Below are 15105 nucleotides of genomic sequence, written 5' to 3' on the forward strand. Positions count from 1 at the left end.
CCTGGACCTTCTATCTTCACACCGACAAGCACCTGACCTTACAAAGCTGGGGGAGTTAGCTTTCCTTCTTCTCTGTGAATGCAAATGAGTGGCTTTTCTCTCCCAACGTGTTCAAGGTCAGAAATCTGAAAATTCAGCTCACTCTCAGGCAGGGGAGGGAAAAAGCAGTGATTTGGCCCCATGAATCTGGGATATATGTGTTGCAAAAAATAGTAGAAGCAAAAAACAAGAATAAATATCAGAATATAAGAAAACTGCTGGAAGTTGTGCAGCAAAATTGGACAGAAATCTAACTGCATGTTATGACTCAAAAATGCTAGAAGTATCAGTTATGATTTGTTGTTGATTAATCTGTGGGTTGTATGAGTGATATGGTATACTTAAAATTTGTTTAACACATTGGATTTGGATAGAAGTCCCCCCCGAAATTTACCATCTATCTATATAGTATAATATTATATGTAAAGAATACAGGGAGGCTGACTTTGACTACATTTTCAGAAATGTTAACCGAGACCATCCTCAATCACAAGAAAAGTAAGAATAAATAAAGTACATACCATTGATAAGTTCCCAGCCTTGCAATGATTTACAATCATTCTGACATAATGTCTCTCAAAGGCTTTTTCAGTGTTGTTTCCCATCCTTTGGTCACAACCTACCCTTAATTTCGTTCCTTGCAGAAGCCATGTGATCTATTATTACTGGCACTGCGATCCTCACAGCTGGGCTGGTTGTGGTCTCGAAGACTGTGGTTAAATCCCAGAGCCACTTGCCGGGTCAAGAATTGTAGCCGCATCTGCTTTAAACTTCTAGATCTCAACATCTTTGGATTGATTGTCTGTAGCATGGCAGAAAACCCCAAGGAAGATTTCAGATTTCATGGACAGCTGAGATGAGTTAGTTGCTGTAACAATGATTGGCACTGGCAGGCCTCCACTTGAGGGAAGCCGGCAGTGATGTAGCTTTTCATCACCACCAGCAGACATATCACTCTTCATATCAGCACAGAAAAGCAACAGAGAAAAGAGAAAAAGAGGGGTGCTGATGGAGTCGTCTGTTAAAGGGATTCCAAAAATGATAGAATCCCTGCAGTTGTTAATAGCAGTCTGGGAATCCCAGCACACTTCTTAATGCAGCTCCAGTCAGGAACGAGGAACAAGAGAAGCTCTTCTTTTCTTGTCGTGGATAGCAAGCAGCCTAAAATATACAGAAAGAACATCTTATTCACATTCCACCTCCATGCACTTCTGCTCTGCAGATTGAAACAACTTTTCTGTATTTTTACTTGTGCTGTATTGTGCCCATTACAAACCAACCATCTAGAGTGGCAGGTGTCTGAAATACTACACACACACACAAACCTTTTTGTGGGGTGAAAGCACTCACCGGCACAGAGTAACATCACTTCTTTTTTGCTGCCCATGGCAGCCATTTTGTGGTGGCACCCAAGGCAATATATTTGTAGTAGGTCCAGAATAGCATGCAGAAAAGGAGAGGAGAGATTATTGTATCTGGCAAACATAAATTCTTGCACAGATGGGAAGACTGTATTAGTGCAGTGTTAAATTCCACCCTATGTCTATCTATATATTTACAGTGGTACCTTGGTTTAAGAACAGCCCTATTTACAAACAATTCGGTTTACGAACTCTGCAAAACCGGTAGTGTCCTGGTTTGCAAACTTTACTTCGGTCTAAGAACAGAATCTGAAAGGTGGAAGGGTACCGGTGGCAAGAGGCTTCATTAGAGAAAGTGTGCCTTGGTATAAGAACAGTTTTGGTTTAAGAAAGGACTTCCGGAACAGATTAAGTTCGTAAACCGAGGTACCACTGTATATCTATCTTACAGCCACTATCCTAAGCATCCTTACTTCAGAGTAATTACCCTTGAAATCAGCGAGACTTCCTTCTAGGTAAATGGAGGCCACTCAGTCAAGCTAAGACCACTATCCACCTCTATATTGACCATGCAGTGAAAAGGCGAAAGATTTATACGATCTGAGGAGAAGCCAGAGTAAAATTTGGAAGGGATGGGAGTGGACAGGGGTTCGAAAATGGTATAGAAGCAATCTATTCAGAACAAAAAGCTAAACTGATAGTGAACAATGTGGTGACAGATGAGTTTAAAATTGAAAAAGGAACACGACAGGGGTGTCCCTTATCCCCTCTTTTATTTATTTCAGTCCTGGAGGTGCTTTTGAGCATGATAAGGGAGGACCGGTCGATACAAGGAATACAGGTCGGAGCAAAACAATATAAACTGAAAGCTTTTGCAGATGATTTGGTTTTAACATTACAGGAGCCAGAATCTAGTACAAAAAGAGTTTTAGAACTGATTAATGAGTTTGGTTGGGTGGCGGGATTCAAGTTGAATAAGCAAAAAACCAAGGTTCTGGGTAAAAACTTGACACCTTTAGAAACAGATGAGTTCCAGAAGGAAACAGAATTAACTGTGGTTAAAAAAGTGAAATACCTGGGGGTCAATTTGTCTTCCAAAAATTTGAATCTATTTAAGGACAATTATGAAAAATGTTGGTTAGAAGTTAAAAAGGATTTAGAAATTTGGTCAAGATTGAAACTTTCCTTGTTGGGTAGAATTGCAGCAGTAAAAATGAATGTATTGCCAAAGATGTTGTTCTTGTTTCAAACCCTTCAGATTGTGGACAGAGTGGAATGTTTTGGTAAATGGCAGAAGGATATTTCGAAGTTTGTTTGGCAGGGCAAAAAGCCCCGAATAAAATTTAAAATACTAACTGATGCAAAAGAAAGAGGGGGGTTTGCCCTGCCAGACTTAAGGTTATATTATGAAGCTGCAGCCTTCTGCTGGATGAAAGATTGGTTACTTTTAGAGAACACTGATGTCCTAGATCTGGAAGGGTTCAATAACTCTCTAGGATGGCATGCATATCTGTGGTACAACAAGGTAAAGACTCACAAAATGTTCAAAAACCATATTGTCAGAAAAGCAATATTTATGGTCTGGACAAAATACAAAGACTTACTAGAAAGTAAGACCCCGAGGTGGCTATCACCAGTGGAGGCCAAGGCCCGAAAAAAACCCAATATGGAGGCCGGTTGGCTGAAATATGGGGAAATAGTAAAAAAAATAGGTGACAATTGGAGGTTACAGAGCTATGAAAAATTAAAGCATAAGGTGCAAGACTGGTTTCATTATGCTCAAATTCAAGAGGTTTTTAAGTTGGACAAAAAAACAGGATTCCAGGTGGAAAAATCGAAATTAGAGACAGAACTGTTAGAACCAAAGACTAAGGTACTTTTGAGAATGTACAACTTGCTGCTTAAATGGAACACTCAGGATGAGACTGTTAAATCAGCCATGATAAAATGGGCTCAGGACATTGGGTACAACATCATGTTTGAAGACTGGGAAAGGTTATGGACCACCGGTATGAAATTCACGGCATGTAGTGCCTTGAAAGAAAATATTATGAAAATGATATATAGGTGGTACATGACCGAAGTCAAGCTTGCTAAAATATACCATTTGTCTGATAATAAATGTTGGAAATGTAAGGAGGCTGAAGGGACATTCTTTCACCTCTGGTGGACATGTCCAAGGGTGAAGGCCTTCTGGGAAATGATCTACAATGAGTTAAAAAAGGTATTTAAGTATACCTTTCCCACGAAACCAGAGACCTTCCTTTTGGGCATTGTCGGCCAGAATGTGTTAAAGAAGGATAGAACATTTTTTATGTATGCAACAACAGCAGCAAGAATACTTATCGCAAAGCACTGGAAGACACAAGATTTGCCCACACTGGAAGAGTGGCATATGCAATTGATGGACTATATGGAACTGGCCGAAATGACTGGCAGAATCCGTGATTTGGGAGAAGAGACAATGGAGGAGGACTGGAAAAAATTTAAGGACTATTTACAAAAACATTATAAGTTATATGAATGCCAATAATTTGCATGAATTGAAAAATTAAGCTCCAGCAATAAGCTTTTGTATATTGGAAATTAAGATATGACTAAGAAAGGACTAAAGTTTAAAATAATATTATGTTTATTTTAGGGCAAAAGTAAATTGATAATAAGTATTTTGAACCCAAAAGAGAATTATTTGAAAGTATTAATAACACATGAAACAAGCTAATAATTTGCTGATATTTTTATTGTAAAGAAAGCAGGGTGAGGGAGACGTGGGGAAGTCCAGTCGGTTATGGAAAGATGTAATGGAAAGTTGGATTTCTTTTGTTTTTCTTTTCTTTTCTTCTCTTTTGTTATCTGACTTTATATTTATATCTGGAAAAAAGCAATAAAAAATATATATATATATAAATATATTGACCATGCAGTGAATGCAACACATAATGGTAGCTTGTGTATGCAGATAAACCATGATGAATTCAATATCCGAGGCCCTATAATATAGGGCCTATATTGTAATGTAAAAAAGGTAAAAAGGTAAAGGATCCCTGGACAGTTAAGTCCAGTCAAAGGTGACTACAGGATTGGATTGGGACCAAAGACCAGGTAAAGGTCTGATCTAAGGCGGGTTGCAAAAGCAGCATTACTGCAATACAAATTAATGGTAAACAAATTAAGAAATGGATGTACAAATGCATTTTTGGAAGCGGAGCAGAGACAGACAGGGCAAAGAAGTCCCAGGTTGCTTGGAACGGATCAAGGGGGGGGGGACTTAGAGAGCAGTGGGATGGCAGGGGCCTTCAGTCCTTGCAACTGCCTCATTGGGGCACAATCTGCTGGGAATAGTTGCTGTGCTTGCTAGGCCTGAGCTGTTTTGTTTCTTTGAATAGTTCACTGATACCTTGTGAGTTATTGCTGACTGGATCCAGACACCTGCCTGACAGTGCCATTTTAGCCTTGTCCTCCATGAATTCTTGTAATCCTCTTTTAAAGCTACTCAAATTCATGGCTGCCTTCTGTGGGAGGGAGTTCCAGTTTTCCTATGTGCTGTGTGAAGAAGTACTTTCTTTTATTTGTTCTGAATAATAATAATATAATAATAATAATTTATTGTTTATACCCCGCCCATCTGGCTGGGCTTCCCCAGCCACTCTAGGCAGCTTCCAACAACATATTAAAATACCGTAATACATCAAACATTAAAAGCTTCCCTAAACAGGGCTGCCTTCAGATGTCTTCTAAAAGTCTGGTAGTTGTTGTTCTCTTTGACATCTGGTGGGGGGGCGTTCCACAGGGAGGGCGCCACTACCGAGAAACTTCCAACATCCAGGTCATTGGATGTTTACCAGTTCTGGTGTTATGAGAGTGGGAGAAAAGAATTTCTCTATCTGCTTTCTTCATCATGCATAATTTTATAAATTAGGCAGTTGCTGTATGCTTGACAGAGAGGTTTATATCCTGCTTATCATTTTGGCTGCATGTCCAGCCATACCCATCTTTCCAGAAACAAGTACATGCTTTCTAAATTTGGTTCTCTTACATTACCTTTGTCCATTTATCTTGCTTATCACCAATTGCTTGCTAATATCCAAGGATTTCTTGGAGAGTTCCAGCTGGCTAAATTCCCTTCCCTTCTCCACCCTCTCTCATGCACTGTGTGAGGAGAACCATGGCCAAAAGAGGAACTGTCTAGTATATACATTTTACAGATTAACAAATAATCCTTGCTCTGCTGATGTCATTCTTAATTGGCCCACACTGTTAGGAACAATTAAAGCTAAATGGCCGCTTGCTGAGAGCTGGCAAAGGAAAACCACTGCAACTTGAGGCATTTGCATTCTCTCTCTGTAAAGTGCATTTACTTTGGTGCTATGCAAAGCTTTTTAATTGCTTGCTATATTAAGAAAAATGGTTTCATTCACAGCAGGGAAATTGGTTTGGGAGGGATAATTTCCTTTTTTTCTTAAAAAAAATTTTTTTTGAGAGAGAATTTAGTAGTCACAATAGACCTCTTACTGGGATCTTTGGAGACAGGAATTATTTGGTCTTGAGAAATGGTACAACCGAGACAGACTAAATGGTGCCCAGGCTGCCTCAAGAAGCCTCCTAACGTCTCTGTGTTCTTTCCCTTTCTACCAGGCCCCCTTTGCTGTGGATTGTGAGATGCTGCCATTTTCTTTCACCAAGTTCTGCTTCCTCTGTTTCAACCCCGTTATATATTTAGACTACATTAACATATACCACTTAATTACAAGTGTCTCTCAGCAGTGTATAAGAAGCTCAATATAGTGGAAATAAAAATGGAGTTAAAACTGGAAAAATCAGAATTCAGTGCAAATGCCTGCTAGAATATATCCAGTGCTTTTATTTCCTAAAAAAATGTTTGAGGGTACTCTCATTGTGACTCAAGAAAAATCACCATTTTATAGTTCAAATCTGGAAAAATAGATACAGTAAATGGACAAAAGTACAAAGAACATGCATTACCTCAGATGTCATCCTTTCAAAAATCATGAAGTTACAAACACCACACATCCACATTCCACACTGCTTCACACATTAAACGCTCGCTTCTGGCTGAGACTCGGGAAACACCGTGACAGGAAATGAGGCCGCCATCGGGGGGGGGGGGTAGCAACGGAACTGACGATTCACTGTGCTAGAGAAGAAACTAAAAATTTTAAAACTTTTAGTTTCTTCTCCCATCAGAGTCACAAAATGTTTATGGGTATACATACCCCTGTGTACCCCCAGAAAAAAGCAGTGTGTGTGTGTGTGTGTGTGTGTGTGTGTGTGTGTGTGTACCAGTCAGGCCTCAGCTGGAAGGGAACTCTATAAAATGGGGCCCAGAAAACTGAACACCTGGCTCCTGGTGGATGAGATCTGTGCATCTGAGCCAACAGCAACTGCCCCAAAGACCCCTAGGATAGGGCATGAATATAAGGAATCAGACAGTCCCTGAGGTATCCTCAACCTGAGTTGTTAAGGGTCTTGTAAAGTAATGCAATAATCTTGAAGCTAGCCTGGTAGCATATGGGCTGCCACTGCACGCTTTTGAATACTGGAGTTATGTGCTGTTAAAGGATTTGTAGTATTCCACCAAGAGGAGCCTGCACAACCTGTGACCCACTAAGCTGAACAAATTCAGCCAACCCCCACTTCCTAATGCTTGTTATCTACACGCACAGCTGGCTCTAGTTGGGAATACTGCTAATGGGGTTGTAACAGGCAGGGGAACATCCCTTGGCATTCTTCAGTCCACATAAAGGAGTCAGCAGCTTTATTCTGTCTTGACCATTTTGCTTTCCAACACATTCATTTCTCATCCCTGTTTTACTGTGTTTTCTTTCTTCCGTACTCCCTGCTGCTGTTCACCAGGCTGTGAGTGTAGTCACAAGCCCTGCTTTACAAAGGACAGTCCTTTGAAAGTGTTTTCCATTGGATGTGTTGTCCGGTCCTGGTCTGCTTTTAAGGTAAGAAGGGAGAGAATGAGTCTTGAGGTTGCCCATAAACACTTGGCATCTCGAAAGCAGACTAAGCACAGAGGTCCCTAGTCATAGATATCCCTGGTGTAGTTCATGCATTGTATTTCTGTTTAGACTATTTTGATGTCTAAATTTGCGACTCAACATATACAGAGGAATTCATCCTTACACTGTAACAAATGATCTGTCAGCTCAAGAATTTCTGCTTCCCCAATGGAATGCTTTTATGCACCCCCCATACTGTTTTGGGGGTTCTCCCAACCCTCCACCTGAATTGCAGGAGGCACATGTCAGCATGCGGGGGGAGGAGAGGGTAAAAGCCCCCTGAGCTAGTGGAAGTCCTTGTGTAGGCTTGCCAGAAAGTCCAGTTAGTTGAATCCGGCCCATAAATTAACATATGCAAACTCTATGCAAATTTGTGGGGGTGGTGGTCTTTTTTGTGTTGTGGGGTGATGTATAAGAGGCCACACTGTCATAATACCTCCACCAAGTGAGGTCCAGCAGGGGAGATACCATGATCAGCGAAGGTCCACTAGAAGCAAGGCCTTTCTGGTTATGGAACCAACATTATGGAATGCCTTCTCCAGGGAAACGTGACAGAGCAAAGAATACTGTGCAGCTTCAAGCAATAGGTTAAATTCTGGCTGTTTTGAGAAGCATTTGGACTGAAAGAATATGGTTGTTTTTTTTATTGGCTCTGCTGTTACTGTTTTGAATATCTGCTGGGTTTTATTGCTTTTGTTGTTTTTGCTCGTTCCCTCCTCCAAGTTAGTTGTTGCAGTCTGTTGTGTAATTATTTTTAAAGACTGCAATAGTGTTAGCCTCCCTGGATCAGTCAAGATAAAAAAATACATAACAAAATAAAGAAATCCTCCAACCCAACCTATCCATCCGTTGGCTGCATCTGTCTCCTACCGGTTTCCCCAAGTTAGTCTGAGTTAGTCCAGTTTCCCCAACTCCCTCACAATTCCTTTATTCACCTAAGCCTGACCTCCACCTAAGATGTCATGGTCATGTTACAGCATCTGAAAGTATGCCGCCATTACTCATTTGCAGCATGTAGCAATGGGAGAAAGGAGCTTTTTCTGCTGGTCCTTTGCTTTCACTCCATGCTTTCTATGCAAAGTTCTAAATTATATTCTGCCTTCCCAAATAATTTTGTGAAAATGAATGATAATGAAATGCAAAATAAAATATGCAAATTGTACCTGTGTATATTGATATAACATTAATCTTTTGCCCTATTACTTGCTGGCTCTTATTTGTTCAACTAAAATTGATATAGAAATAATATTTCAGCTAATTTAGTATCTCTCAATTTTACATTTCATAATATAATCTATTAAGCCAAAGACATTTACAGGGAATTGGCTTAAATCCTTATGTGGTGGAAAGTAGCATCCACGGGATTAATGGCTTAAAGTTAATTGTTTTTGCTAATATTTTATGTGAAATGTCCTGCTCAGCAGAGGTAATGTGACATTTTGCTCACTAGGGATGCTGAGCCAAATTTGCTGAAAGCACAGGCCAGTGAATTCATTAGATCTTCAGGTGCTGATGTCAGCAGTGAATTTTGTATGTTGCTGCTTTCAGGAAAGGGGGAGGGGAGGAGATTCAACTCTGGAATAAGCTATGAAATTTCAGCTGAAATTTTACCAGAAAGGCAAAGAGGCAGAAACAGAAGTACTCTGAAGGCAATGCTCTCACAGATGGCTTTAAAAGGGGATTGGATAAATTAATGGAAGATGGATCCATCAATGACTATTAGCCATGACAAGTGGTTCCTGCTACATATTTCTGCAGTATGTTGAATGCCCTGTTTGTTGTGCCAGCCAGCCTCATCCTTTCCCATGATGTATCATTCCGTCCCCTCTCTCACACTTTTATTTCCCCTACTCAACAGCCATTTAGCATTTTGTGACTACTGAGCATGCTCAGCTCTCAGTGGGACCACACTCCCTTCTGGGCAAATTTACAGGGGCCATTCCAGTGGTGAGTGGGACCAGAGTGGAGCAATAAATATAATATTGACTTTTGTACAGTAGGCTAGTTTCTGCTGCAGATATTAATATCATGCAGCATGAAGCTATTGGATGCATAAAAGCTGACTCCTTTTGGAATAAAAATTGTCCAGACTCATAATCATGATTCAAAGCTTTACTTGCCAGAACTTCTTCGAAACAGGTACAAAACCATCAGCGATACATCCACAAAACATATGCCTATCCAAGCATAGGCGGTTCTTCTTAAATATATAACATAATTATGATCAGAGCAAAAATCAATGCCTTGTCTCCTCCTTAGCTTACATTAGCTTGCATCCAGCCTAAGGCTATGCAGTTCCTGGACAGGTATCATTATCACATCCTTTGTTGTCTCTGTGGTGTCCAGAGAAAGACTAACAGGCAACTCCCTTCAAGAGGGCAAATTTGCAGTTGAATACCCTCATGAGATCTAAGGTTAAACACACATCTGAGAGCTAGCAGAGAACACAAACAATTAATTATCAGCTCAGCTAGAAGATCAGAGAGCACTCTTTTAGCTTAGTATACTCCAATGGAATATTCCAGTGTTGAACCCTTCAGCAATATGTACATACAGGCATTCTCCATTCTAGTGTGCAATCAAACAATTAACTGTTCCCCCACACACTCTCACACACCCTTCTGTCCCCCATCCAGGTGTGCAAGAGACATTATCAGGGTTCAAGAACCCATTTCAGCCAAGCAAAAACAGCAAAAAAAGGAGGACTCAGAGGAAAGGCTTGGGTAGAGGGGGTGTGGATGGGGTGGAAGTGTGGCCTGGGGAGAGTTCAAAGGATCAGACAGAGAGCCCTGGAAGGCTGCTTTTGGCCTCCAAGCCTCGGCAAACAATGTACTGCATATAGTCAAGTATAGGATCTCTTCCAGCTTGTGGGGTGACTGAGAAATGGATACCCACCAGCAGCAGCAAAAATTAAATTGCAATGGTGAATCATATTAATAAGTTTGGGAGCTGCTCTTCTGAAAAGTTATCTGATGAAAAATGTATCATACATCTCTTCATGCTTCATCTCTTTCGGACAGCAAACTGCAATTATTCTTCCTTTCCAAGTCCTTCAAATGATGCCATGCAAATCAATCTTGCCTTGCTGTATTAGCTTTCAGAATAAGTTGCATCCCACACACACAATCCCCAGACATATACCAGCTACAGCAGCTCATCCCAGAGCAGAAATACTAATTTCTTTCAGTACATGGATGACTGGCCTCTGAGAATTCCCTCCAGAGACCAAGGTCAAAAGTGCACCTCGAAAAGTGCAGCAAACCTATTACATTTTCTAGGAGCTGGCAATAGAAATGCTGTAGCATAGAAGGACTGACTGGACTTGTATTATATTAATACATTGTAGATTAGCATTGCCCTGACCTGCAACTGGGCAAACAGCCTCACTGAGATATTAGTTCAAAAATGTGCTGCTTTTATAGATGCATGGAAATTAATATTGGCCCACTATGTGCTAATACAATTCAATAATGCCAACTGAAATGGAGTGACGTAAGCCCATTCCAATCAGCGGCAGAAAAAAAGAAATGCCTCTCCTAATTTCTGAATCATGTTTCAAAGTTACAGTCTTGAACACACGTTTGTCAAGCAACAGGGGCTTCAAATCGGGGGCTCTGGCAGCCTTTCCAAGGCATCTTATTCTCTGGATTGCCACCCAGGCTGCTTGCTGGCAGAAGGGTCTGGCAGCCCTTTTCAGTTCAGCAAGGATCAGGTGACCTGGCTGCCCAATAGGGCCCCAGCTGGCCAACATTGTCAATGGACTTCCCTTCTTAGTTGAAGAAATTTCTGGTCTTGTTCAAGGAGAGCTAATTGAGCTTGTACTGTGGCATGGTGCCTATAAGTGCTTTTTTGCTTAAGGATTATGATATTATTATTATTTTTAAAAAAGGCTGAAAATGAATCATATACACTGATGATAGGAACAACTCCCCACTCCCAATATTAGTATAAAGTGACAGATTAAATTTCTAGTGAAATATTCAACAAATGTGCTCCGTCAGTGTAAGGATTTCTGCTTGCACAATGGAATTTATGCCCATCTCCTCTCCCCATATGTGCTCTCCCCAATCTCCTCCAGAGGGTTGGGGCAATCCCTAAAATTGATTTTTTTAAAAAAAATTTGGAGGGGGCAGGTACAGGAGGGAGGTATAACACTGAGCAAGTAGAAATCCTTGCAAGGGTGGAACATTCACATTGTGTGCTGGATGCACCCCCTAGATTTTGCGGTCATAGGAAACTGGTTGCCACAAATGACAAACATCTCTTATAGTTAGAAGTGGTCAGCCTGTGCCAGAAAAATAATGTTGTCAATTTGGCAAGTAGTGCATTTAGGTGCCATATTGGAATCAATTGCGTTTGTTGCAAATTTACATTTGGGGCAAGATTTCAGCTGCATTTGAGCCAGAAAATTATTCCCAATGACCAAGCGAATGTTGGAGATTAGTCATAACATTTCCATCATGATGGCCATATTAGATTCAGAAATGGCTACTGCAAGCGTAGAGGGTTGCTTTTTTCATTACTAGATACCCACAGTACAGTGGTACCTCCGGTTGCGCATGGGATCTGTTCCGGAGCTCCGGACGGATCCCAAGGTGTGCATATCCAGAGGTGCTGCTTCTGTGCATGCGCATGGCATGGTTTAGCACTTCTTCGCATGTGTGCGGCATGTAGAGTGCTTCTGAGCATGTGCGTGCGGTGAAAATACTTCCGGGTTTGCCGCGCACGTATCCCGAAGGATACGTAACCGGAGGTAAACGTAAGTAGAGGTACCACTGTATTTGCCAAACAGCTACATCAGTTCTCTTCCGTTTCAGATCACCTTGACAATTTTTTTAAAAAAAAATATTTATAGGTTCCCTTTCTGAGTAGAGATCTCTTAAGGTGGTTTAAATGATAAAAATTCAAAAATGCAACAGCAAGACAAAATGCAAAACACATGACAATTTCTGCAAAATGCCCCCAAGTGATAAATGGAGCCAAGAGCATAACTGAATTCAACAAAGGGCAAGAGATACAACTCAGGATCTGTAACATGCACCAAATGTCTCAAAATAGGTTTGCAATTAACTATTAGCCAAAGTAGCCCAACAGGAATCATGCAAATAATAAATAATTGTGCAAACATTGCTAAACTCAGCACTCATCATGGCAAGATTCTTGACAGGCTGTCATGTTGGGTTGATCCTAACCTGCAATATTTGGGGGACATTTGGAGGGAAATGGAGTGGGTGAATATAGAGTCATTACCCCAAGGAATGCTATTCCCCATCATTTTGTTTTCAATTCAACGCTATCAACATTTCATGCGTGGCAAATTATAGCATTTCAGAGAGGACCATTAGAACCAATTGAGATTGAAGAAAGCAATGAAACAACTGGAAGAAAAAGAACCTTGAAAGATATACAACCTGAATTTAACAAAGTCATTCTAGAAACTATGACTCATAACAAATCATTGAAGCCACCAACCCATAATACAGGTAACAGAGGCAACAGGAGGTCTAGCATGGATATTGGGGAGAATATCAATCGAAAATTAGGAGAACATTGCTGTTCCAGATAAGGACCACAGAACAGTAGTAAGGAAAGACTATACCACAGTGGAAGCGGATCTGTATCCTGCCTTGCATCCTATATGTCTTCTAACACAGTGATCTGATCAGATATGAAGCAGCTTCCTGAGCATTAGTTTCAGTGTGTCTGCTCCAAATAATGCTTAATTGAATACCACCTATTATTATTATTATTACGGCGGGCTGCCTCTTTCAAGAAAGCACTTGCAGTTGGCAACTTTTATAAGAATTTGTATTAATAGTAATTTCAAATCATTAGACATCTACTGAGCTATTAATTGCTGCCACCTTTTTCATCGATTGTGATTGTTGATGAATATCATTCTCAAGGCAGACTTTACGATGAAGCAGTTTATCTCAGTGCCATTCCCCCCCCCCCGCCTCCAAACATTTATCCTTCTGTGTCATTATCCCTCAAAATGAATGGGAGAGACTAATGTTGTTTTGACTTTTGCTTGAGGTGCAACGTTGTTGAAATACAGCCATGATCAAAGTGAGAGAAGCAGAATCAGCTACAGATAACTGTATCTTTCCTAAACTCTTCAAAATTCAAAAGGTTAAAGGGATTAAGCAGAAGTACAACAGGATTAAGGGGGATGATATCTGACCAGAGAGGTAGAAAAGCAGACAGAGAGACTGTTGGGGATATTTTAAAAGAGGTTCCTAGACTGAAAGTTACTCACACAGAAACTGAAAAGAAAAGGATGCAGACTCCAAGTGAAAAGATAGGCCTGTATTGAAATACAAATACATATAAGGACAGCTTCAGAAATAAGGAGGAGGCTGCAAGGAACCACATCCAAAGCAATGTTTTTATACACTTCCAGATCAAACATGTCATTTCATTTCACCAATCAAAGGATCACAGCAATCTTAATAGTCACAACCCAATGTCATCATCCTGAACCAATCAAAAACCTTTGGTTCTTCAGATCAGCCCTCACCATAATATCATGTGATTACATATAACCATTTTTCAGTGTCTTCCTTTATTAAGACTTTGACTAATTTTCCTATTCATTAAATGTCTTCCAATGTCCTCTTTCATCTAGCTACAAAAAAATTCAAGATTAATCACAATTGCCATGCCTAGCTGATTCTCTTTTCATGTATACAACGGCCACCGTAGAGTCTAACAGTTTATCCTTTTCAGTGTTTTGGAATGGTCGTTCGCTACACACAGTACCTAAAACAGCTAGTTCTGTACCGTAAAAGGTGGGCAGGCACAGGCCTTTTCAGTTTAGCTAGGCCATAGGCTCAAAAGAAAACAGAATCATCAAAATACAGTTGTATGAAATTATTATTTTCTCCAACATGACAAATAACAGAAGGGTGGAAGCAGGGGAGGTGTTTGGTGATATGGCACCGCAAGCGAGGACAAAATTTGGCACCTCCCTATATATATGATAAATAGGTTGTTGTTGTTGCTGCTGCTGTTTTGTGCCCCCTTGGCTTGTCACCCTGTGTAGGGGAACCACCTGTGCCACCCTAAATCCAGTACTGGTGGAAGAGACCTCACCAGTACAATTGACCCAATGAAGAATTTCATTCAAACCATTGGTTTTCAGAGATTTTACAAAGGATTGAAGTTATGCGTCTGTCAAAATGCCCTCATTTATTGCCTAAGGAACAGGCCATATAATCCCTGGTTGGGGAAAGGGCCATGTTTTAGGAGAAAGAACCCCAGTTGTTGTTTTTAAAAGCCACTGAAGCTGCCAGTTAGACACTGAATCACAACAGGAAAAAAAGAAAACAGTGAAAGGGGCAGAGAGAGGAGTTAACATTCCTCAAAGCAGGACCGACACAACAAAAATGTTTTCGGGTTTGGGTTGTTGTTGTTTTTTAAGCATCAAAATGAACATTTGGTGCACCTCTTAAAGCCACTACAGCTTGCACATGAGGGAGGGTAACACAGAGCATGCATTGCTCATTTGAATTCAGATGGAAAGAGTCCTTGGACCTTCTGTGCTTGAATCCATACAGCATTATTATGTAGATTATGTAACCCTATGCAGCCTATTGTACATGACCCTGAAATCAAATGTAAAATATGCTTTAGTTCAAAAATGCTAATGGCAATGTCATGGGTCAAATGTAATTGCA

General features: G+C 40.5%; 1 long non-coding RNA gene across 1 annotated transcript; it reads right to left on the minus strand.

Annotated features, from left to right (window-relative positions):
- Positions 1–214: 214 nt before the first annotated feature.
- On the minus strand, positions 215–6485 carry LOC308597450. Its single transcript, XR_014012998.1, has 3 exons — positions 6384–6485; positions 4798–4943; positions 215–1200 (listed from the first exon to the last, which is right to left on the minus strand). It is a non-coding gene; the product is annotated as an uncharacterized lncRNA (long non-coding RNA).
- Between the last annotated feature and the right edge of the window lie 8620 nt (positions 6486–15105).

Source organism: Podarcis bocagei, assembly GCF_964188305.1.
Source record: "Podarcis bocagei genome assembly, chromosome: 11".
In the NCBI taxonomy this organism is placed as follows: domain Eukaryota; kingdom Metazoa; phylum Chordata; class Lepidosauria; order Squamata; family Lacertidae; genus Podarcis; species Podarcis bocagei.